This window comes from Neomonachus schauinslandi, chromosome 9, assembly GCF_002201575.2.
Source record: "Neomonachus schauinslandi chromosome 9, ASM220157v2, whole genome shotgun sequence".
In the NCBI taxonomy this organism is placed as follows: domain Eukaryota; kingdom Metazoa; phylum Chordata; class Mammalia; order Carnivora; family Phocidae; genus Neomonachus; species Neomonachus schauinslandi.
Genome location: NC_058411.1, coordinates 111,425,212 through 111,434,183, shown reverse-complemented (window position 1 = coordinate 111,434,183; position 8,972 = coordinate 111,425,212).

Sequence of the window (8,972 nt, the reverse complement as noted above, 5' to 3'; positions counted from 1 at the left end):
GACCCTGGGATCACGACCTGAGCGGAAGGCAGACGCTTAACAACTGAGCCACCCAGGTGCCCCTCATTTGCATTCTTGAAGTGCTCACAGAGTTTTAAAAAAATTCTAATCTACAAATTATTTCCAAATATAATGAAATTCTTATGAACACTACATTTAATAATTAAAGACGTTGACACAGAATTAATGACATAAATTAACAATTGATGACATTTTGTAGACATTTCATTAAATATTTATTAATTTGGGTTATTGTATAGTTTTTGCATTTTGGAACCAGGCCTCTTCTTGGGCTTTAAACTTTCATGTAAGTCTCTGAGGAGCTCTGGGACTTGGTACTGTTTCCCTGGGACTACCTTACTTGGGCAGGAAGTGGCCCTGATAACACCCTCCACAGGAGCACTTTAAAGAATAAAAATGGGATAATATATTAATGCACTTGGCATAGTGTGAAGTAAACTCCAAGCATCTGGTAAAAAGTAGTAGATGTTATTAAATACATCTGCACACACATACTCATGTATGAGTTCACTCATTCATTCAAAAATATTGTATTGGGCACTCACTCTGTGCTGGACAAGGCAATGTTCTAGGTGCTGGGATAGAAGTCAAGTCACCAACCCGAGCTTGCATCCTCGTGAAATTCCCACTCTAGTTGGGAGTGCTAGATATAAACAATAAGCATGAAAAATAAGAAAGTCACAGTATGTGAAAGGTCCTAAGTGCCTTGGGAGAGGGCGTGGCATGTTCTGGAACAGCAAGGTGGCCAGTGTGGCTGGAGTGGAGGGTGCGGGAGAGAAGGAGACTAGAGGGGGAAAATGGGGCCAGGTCATGTGGGGCCTCAGAGGCCATTGTGAGGACTCTGTGCAATGGGGACCTGCTGGAGAATTCTAGCAGAGGAATGTGAGAGACTGAATATACAAGCTGACAATGGCCAGGCTACATATAAAAAGAGAACACTGACTTGCACCTGCAGCGACCTGCCCAGGGAACTACCCCCTTTTTTCTACAATAACCAGCCTAGGAAGCCAGCCTGCTGTGCGTCAGGTTTGTGGGAAGACAGACCTCTATCTCTAGTGACGATCCAGGAAGCCAAACAATAACTTCTGTAACAATTGGCCCCAAATGGTCAATAACTGACAGGTTCCCCACTTTTGGTCCCTCCTCCTAACTTAGATTCAACCAGAAAAAAGCCAAATAGGCACTCCTAACCCATCACACAGGATGTTCCGCTTCTAGTCAGCCCACCTACAGCTCCCCTGTGCCAACAGCCTCCCATGGGGGCACACCTGAAGCCTCCCCATTTTCCGCCACAAAGCCTTCCCACGCCTCTGCCTGCCTTTGAGCCTCTGCCAAAACACAAGTGACAGGGGCTGACTCCCTGCCAAAGCAAGCTTCCGATAAATAGCCTTTGCTTTCTCATGTGGTTGGTCTTCATTTATTTCTATAAATGACAGAAATTGCCTTCCATTTTAGAAGCTGCTATTTTTTGAGAATAGACTGAATGTAAAATCAGGAAGACCCAGTAAGAGGCCATTGCAATAATCCAGGCAAGAGATGATAGTGGCTTGGATCTACCTGGTAACAGGGCAGGTGACTGAAAGGGGGTGGATTCTGGGTATATGCATTTTTTTTTTTAAAGATTTTTATTTATTTGAGAGAGACAGAGAGCATGAGCAGGGAGGAGGGGTAAAGGGAGAGGGAGAAGCACACTCCCCTGCCAAGCAGGGATTCCAACGTGGGACTCAATCCCAGGACCCTGAGATCATGACCTGAGCCGAAGGCAGACACTTTACCGACTGAGCCACCCAGGTGCCCTGAGAATATGTATTTTAAATTTTTTTATTTTGAAATAATTCTAGAGTCACAGGAGGGTGAAAGGAACACACAAAGAAGTCCTGTGCACCTCTCCCCCAGCTCCCCTCCCCAGCTCCCATAACCCTAGCACAGTAGCAACACCAAGGAATTGACACTGGCATCATCTAGTTTACTCAGATGTCACTGGTTATATGTGCACTCACTTGTGTGTGTGTTTGTGTGTAGTTCTACTCAATTTTTGTCACATGTGAGCCCGGAGTAACCACCACAACAATCAAGACACTCGACTGTACCACGGCCATGAGGTCCCTTGGGTCACCCCTTTTTAGCCACAACCCTCCCCTCCCGTTCCTAACCTCCGGCAGTCACCAATCTGCAGCTCTGTAACTGTGTTCCCTACAATTGTCACATACATGGGATCAAGCAGTGTGTGTTCTGAGATTGGCTTTCCCACGCTGCATAATTTCCTGGCAATTCATCCAAGTCATCGCCTGCATCACTGGCTCATTCCCCTTTGCTGCCGAGTAGCACTCCATGCATGGATGTGGTGTGGTATGTTGACCCATTCACCTTTTGAGGGACATCTGGGTAGGTTCCAGGTTGGGGCTATTACAAATAAAGCTGCTTAGGAACAAGTGAGCTCAAGTGGACAAGTCCCTCCATGAAAATAAGTCTTCATTCTTCTGGGCTAAATGCAATTGCTGGGCCCTTGGTAAGTCCATTTTTAGTTTTGAAAGGAATTTTCAAAGCTAGAACAAACAGTACAATCCATAAAAGAAAAACATGATTATATTGGCTTTCACCAAAATCAAAAGGAACTTTTTTGAAGACAGAGCCACAGGATCACCCGACAGATGAGATGTGGGTTTGAGAGAAAAGACAGGAGTTGGGGAAGGTTTGGAAGGAACAAATACACTTAGAGCAGTGCCGGGACATGGTAAGGGCTCACATCAGCTAGACAGCAGCTATGCAAGTGACAGCAAACAACTGCACAAAGTCTGGGGAAATGAGAAAACTCGTGAGACACTGCAGACCACGGGCACCAGGGAGTCCCTCAGGGGGCAGCCTTTGACTATCTGCATGTATCAAAAGTCAAAGAGGGGAGTCCCGCCTTCTCTGGAGATGCAGAAAGACACAAGATAATGCCACTCCCATTCTAACAAGAAAAAGCCAGGTAATCTACAAACTGCAAGTTTTAAAACCCACCAGAGAGCTGAGGTTGTTGTGAGCAACCAAGAGATCTGAGTTCCAGAGAGTGACAAGGACCTCTTAGGAAAGACAGGACAAACGGCTCGCCTTGAGAGCTCATGTGGGGGGCAAGAGGGAGTTGCCCCCCCCTTTCCCAGGAGGAAGACTGGAGGCAGAGTGGGAGGAGCAGGAGAGGGGAGAGACCGCCCCCCCCACACGTGCAGGAGGTTATTGGCTGCTGCTGGAGGGCAGTCCCTGCGACTCACCTGTTTCTCAAGGAGGTTCTCTCAAACCCCTCGGGTGGGGGCAGTCGACTCTGGTCCCACGGCTGCTGGAGGAGAGGCAGAAACTAAGATCCTCTGCTGCTGGGGAAGGATAAAGGTCAAACGCCGCCGCTTGCCCTTGTGGGAGGTGCAGACCTACCACCAAGGTAGGGTTTTGTCTAAAACCCACTAAAAGTCACAAGGTGAAGGTCAGAAACACTGCCAGGCCCACCCTCTGCGTCGCAGGTGCACAGTTCTGTGAGGCTGGGCCCGTAGAACGGAGAAACAGTAATAGCAGTCTACCACTAGGGGGAGAGTAAGAGCACTCAGAGGGACGAGGCAGGCAGGGACCTCTGAAGGCTGAGGCTGGAACAGCAACAGCGCCCCCACCCCGGCCCCTCCGTGAACCCCAGGCTGCCAAGAAACCCACTTTAAATATAAAGACCTCGGTAGGCTCTAAGTAAAAGAATGAAAAATAGACATGCCATGCAAACACCAATCCAAAGAAAGATCAAGTGCCTAGACTAACAAGACACAAAGGAGACTTCGGAACAGAGAATACTTTTAGGAATAGAAAGGGACAACACAGAATGATAAAGAGGTCAAGTTCATCAAGAGGAAAACCAACCTCAGGGTGGAGAACAGACCCCCAGGATAATTGCAGCTGATAGAACTGAAAGGAGACATAGACACATCCTTGTCTCAATACTTCAAAGAACGAGCGCGTAGACAGAAACTCAGTCTGGATGTGTAACTCGAATAACACAGTTAACTGACTAAACCCGACTGACATTTATAGGACACTCCACCCAACAACAGTGGGATACACATTCTTTTCGAAGCACATGGAACTGCCCCAACATTGATCATATTCTGAGCCATAAAACAAATCGCAACAACTTAAAAATGATTAAAATCATACAAGGATATTCTCTCATCATAATAAAATTAAACTATAAATCAATGACAGAGATATTGGGAAAATTCACAAATATTTGAAAATAAACAATATACTTTTAAGTAACTCATAATTCAAAGAAGAAACCATGAGACTAATTAGAAATACTGTCATTAAATAAAATAACACAACCTAGAAAAATTTAAAGCAGTGCTTAGAGGGAAATGACAGCATTGCAAGTTTATATCAGAGAATAAAGGAGAATATCTTGGCGACCTTATTTAGGTAGAGATTTCTTAGCTAGAACAAACAGTACAATCCATAAAAGAAAAACATGATTATATTAGCTTTCACCAAAATTAAAAACTTCTGCTTTTCCGAAGGTACTAGGAAGAAAATGAAAATACAAACTCCAGATTGGGAGAAAATATTTACAAAAACACGTAACTGATAAAGAACCTGTGTCCAGAATAGATAAAGAAGTCTCCCGACTCGATAATAAGACAGGCAGACCATTTAAAAATGGGCAAAGGATTTAAAGAGAGACTTCATCAAAGTTGAGGTATGATGGAAATATGTACATGAACAGATTCTCACCATTATCCATCATTAGGGCATGGCAAATTAAAAACATAATGAAATGCCACTGAGTACCTACGAGAATGGCTTACAAAAAACGACAGCCCAAAGTTCTGGCAGTAACCACTTTGTGGAGCAATAACCACTTTGGACAACAGTTTGGCAGGTCCTTGTACAGTTAAACATGCACTTATCATATGACTCAGTCATCTCATTCCTAGATGTTTACCAAGAAAAATGAAGACGTATGTCCACTCAAAGATCTGTTTGTGAATGATGACAGCAGTTTTCTTCATAATGGCGCCAAACTGGAAGTGACCCAAATATTCATCTCTGGTAAGGGAAAAAAAAAAAAAAACCCTGTGGTCCCTATGATGGGATACTACTCTGCAAGAGAAAGGAACAAGCTATTGATACATGTGACAACAGGGATGAATTTCAAAAGCATTCCGTTAAGTCAAAGACAACAGATACAAAAGGTCATGCACTATATGATTCCATTTATATAAGAGTCTAGAAAAAGCAAACTATAGGGGCAGAAAGCACATTCGTGGTGGCCAGGGGCTGGAGGTGGGGCTAGAAAATTGGCCACACAGAAGCATGAGAGAACATTTAAGGGTGATGGAAATATTTTACATCTTGATTGTGGGCTTTTCTTTCTTTTTTTTTTTTACAACTGCACATACTCGTCAAAACTTATCAAGCTGTACACCTAAACTGGGTGAATTTCACTGTATGCCAACTGTTCTTTAATATATCTGAATTAGTTTAAAAGTGAAAGAGACAGTTACTGTGAATCCGAAGCGAAGTGGTCCTTGATGTCATGTATCCTGGAAACAGAGTCCTGTCCCCTCTGGTGGCATCCAGGGGACAGTGACAGTCTGCTTTCTGGCTGCGAAGCTCCCAGACGGCTGGGACCCTAGACGGAGGCCAAGGCCCCCATCTCTTGTCTGGCACGGGTGCACCGTCAGCTGGATAAAGTCCCTTGGGCCCAGGATTTGGTTGCCCAGGTCACCACACCGCAGGCACTGTCTCCGCGTTTCGGGGGGTGGGGGGTACGTATATTGATACCGCAAAGAGGGAATTCCTTCAGGACATGATTATTTAATCAGATGTTACCAAGCCCAGCAGGGAGAGGGCAGAGGATGTAACCTATTTAAAAGCAAACAAGCAAAGACTTAAGAACTTCTAAAAGAAAAAGAAATGACAAGTTGTCAACCTCACGGGGTATTCCAGCTGACCACAAGTTTCCAGCAAGTAGCAGTGACTCAAGTTGTAGCCTTTTTGTATCGTTGCAAACTTTGCACACTCTCTCTGCATCCTGAGAGGGGCACTTAAGACTGGAAGGGAGTGTCATGTCCCTTTCCTTTGGACCCAGATAGCAGGGTCCAGTTTAGCCCCACCATAGATCAGGGGTATGGGAAGGCATGCCACACAGTGGGTATTGGATGATTGTGGGCAACGCTGACTGCATTAGAGAACATGATAAAACAGGGTTCCGTTTGCTGGTCTTTTATCCAGGACTTTTGTATCCACTGCCAAGAGTAAAATTGGTCTGTGGTTATCATCATGAGGGCGGGTGGGGTGATACGGTTCTCTTTGTTAGATTTGGGTGTCAGGATTATGTTAGCTTCATAAGATCAACTCAGCAGCATAACATCAATCTGTAAGTTTCCCCTATATGCTCTGGAAAAGTTCAGCATAGAAATGACCTGCTCCCCCAGTTTGAAATAACTCATCCTAATAGTCTTTACATGTGATGTCTTTTTTAGAGATGATAACTTTTTTAAAAGATTTTATTTATTTATTTATTTATTTGAGAGAGAGAGAGAGAGAGAGAGAGAGAGAGAGAGAGCACAAACAGGGGGAGAGGCAGAGGGAGAGGGAGAAACAGGCTCTCTGTTAAGTAGGGAGCCCGACGCGGGACTCAATTCCAGGACCCTGGGATCATGATCTGAGCTGAAGGCAGACGCTTAACTGACTGATCCACCCAGGGACCCCTAGAGATGATAACTTTGAAAAATTTCTTCTGTGATTATTGGTCTTTCGCTCATTGAGTCAATCTTGGCACTTTACAAATATATTCCTAGAATGCTATGATTTAATGTTGAAACACTAACTTATAAGCATGGAGTTGTACATACTACTCTCTTAAATTTCAAAAATAATCGCCATGTGTTACTATTCCCTTTCTAATCTCATATTTTGTATTACTATTTTTCTTGACTAGCGTAGCTGAGGGCTTGTCTATTTTAATTCGTTCCTACCTTCCCTGCCCATAAAGAACAATCTAAGTATGAATTATACTGCTTCTAAGAGGAATTTTGCCTCTCCCCTCCCAGCCATTTTTTGAACTGCTGTTTCCAGGAGTCATGATTCCAGGGAGATGCAGAGGAAGGAGATGAAGGTTTGAACAGTGGTCAGGCTGTCCTTCCAAGCACAGGCATATGGCTTTCTGTCTGGTCCCAGATGCCTTGGAGGATCTCGTGGAAGCCACACCCCTGTCTCCAGAAATTTGCTTGTGTTTGAATCCTGGCTCTCCTATTTACTAACTGGGGGAAGTGGGGCAAGCCACATGGCCCCATGGTCTCTCTTTGCCGCAGCTACCCCATCTGCAAAATGGGAATAATAATAGCGCTGCCTTCATAGGGTCTTTGTGAGGATTAAAGGTGAATGTTTGTATAGCATTTAGGGCGGAGCCTGGCACATGGCTGTGTTCAAGAAGTTAGCTTTCATTGGCATCATTCCTGGTGTTCTCCTGCAGGGTCTTTTCCCCCTCCCCCCCCGAGAAGGTACTAGTGCTTCCCCACCCCAAGGGCCAGATCTGAAGTGGCTTCGTGAACCGAGGCACACTGTGGGGGTGACGGAACGTTGCCCCAAAGAGGAAGAGGAAAGGAGGGAGGAATTGGGGAGGGCATGGTGGAAGCCGGCAGAGGTAGGAGGCTGGGAGAGCTTCCCCTGGACTGGAGAGATGGGGCTGTGCCTCCCCTGGTAGCAAGGACAGTGTCCCGCTCTGGGCAGCGCCCTGAGGATGTAGTCACCCTCACAGTGTAGTCACACTGCTGCGTGGTGTCCTTGCGCCGCCCCACGGAGTTCGGCCGCGGGGCCAGCGTGCAGTGCCTGGAGTGGACTGAAGACCACAGGGTCCCTCGCTGTTGTTCTGGGCCTTTAAAAACCCCTAGGGTAAACCAACTAGTAGCGTGCGGCTCGAAGCAGGTTAAATGTGATTTCGAAGAATAAAAAAAAAAAAGAAAAAAGACGTGATTTCACATAGCCAGGGAATGTGGAAACCCAAATATATACCAGCTTCCCCTGCCTTCTGTATTTTGAGTTTCTCTGTGAAAGCTTTTTCAGGACCTTCTCATTCTCAGAAAGTTCTGCTCCAATGTCCAGGGTGATGTGCGTCACCCATGGGCTCCAGTGAGGGTCCGGGGGTGTGGGCAGCACCCCTCCTTCTCCCTGGCCAGCTGGTGCCAACCCTGCCCCCGGGCACCATCTGCATGACTCAATCTGGGGGATGGCCGGGGGGCTTAGGGGGAGGTGTGTGGCACTTTCCAGCAAGTGCTGTGGTTCAGTTTGTACCCGGATGCAGCCATAGTGAGGAGCCGCCGGGGAGCCCAGGCCTGGGTGCGGCCACAAGGCGCAGAGGCAGTGGTTGGATAGCTGGGGAGGCTTTGGCCTCTTGTCTTGAGCAGGAAGGGGAGGAGAGGCCTGGCAGGAGCTGGGAAGCAGGGCTCCCCACCCCAGGCTGCAGGGCAGGTGCTATCACCCTCACTCAGTCTGGAATCTTCGGGGCCCGCGGGAACCTCCGTCAGGAGGCTGGCCTGACCGGTAGCATCAGGGGTGAGGTGGGCCTGTGGGTCAGGGTGGGTGCTGCGGGATCAGGCGGAGGGACCTCCAATGCGGAGGGGTAGGGGCAGGGCCCTGTGTTCCCGGTGTCTTTAGGGTCACACTTCAGAGGCTTTGTTGTCATGAAATCTGTAAATATCTCACAGGCCCCCACCCCCGGCCAAGCAGTCTACTCAAGTGCTCGCTTAAGGGTCAATCCTACGGATCAAGAAGCTCCTCGCCTAAAAGTCAGGAACGATGTGGGCCCGCTCGGCCGCTCACGCTAGTTCTCAGATGCTTCCATGACCCAGGCCTAAGTAGCTTCTCAAAAAAGGCGGGGTTTTTGTGGAGTCAGGGAGCCAGGAGGGGTCATGTTTTCTCCCAGACCCTACGCAGCA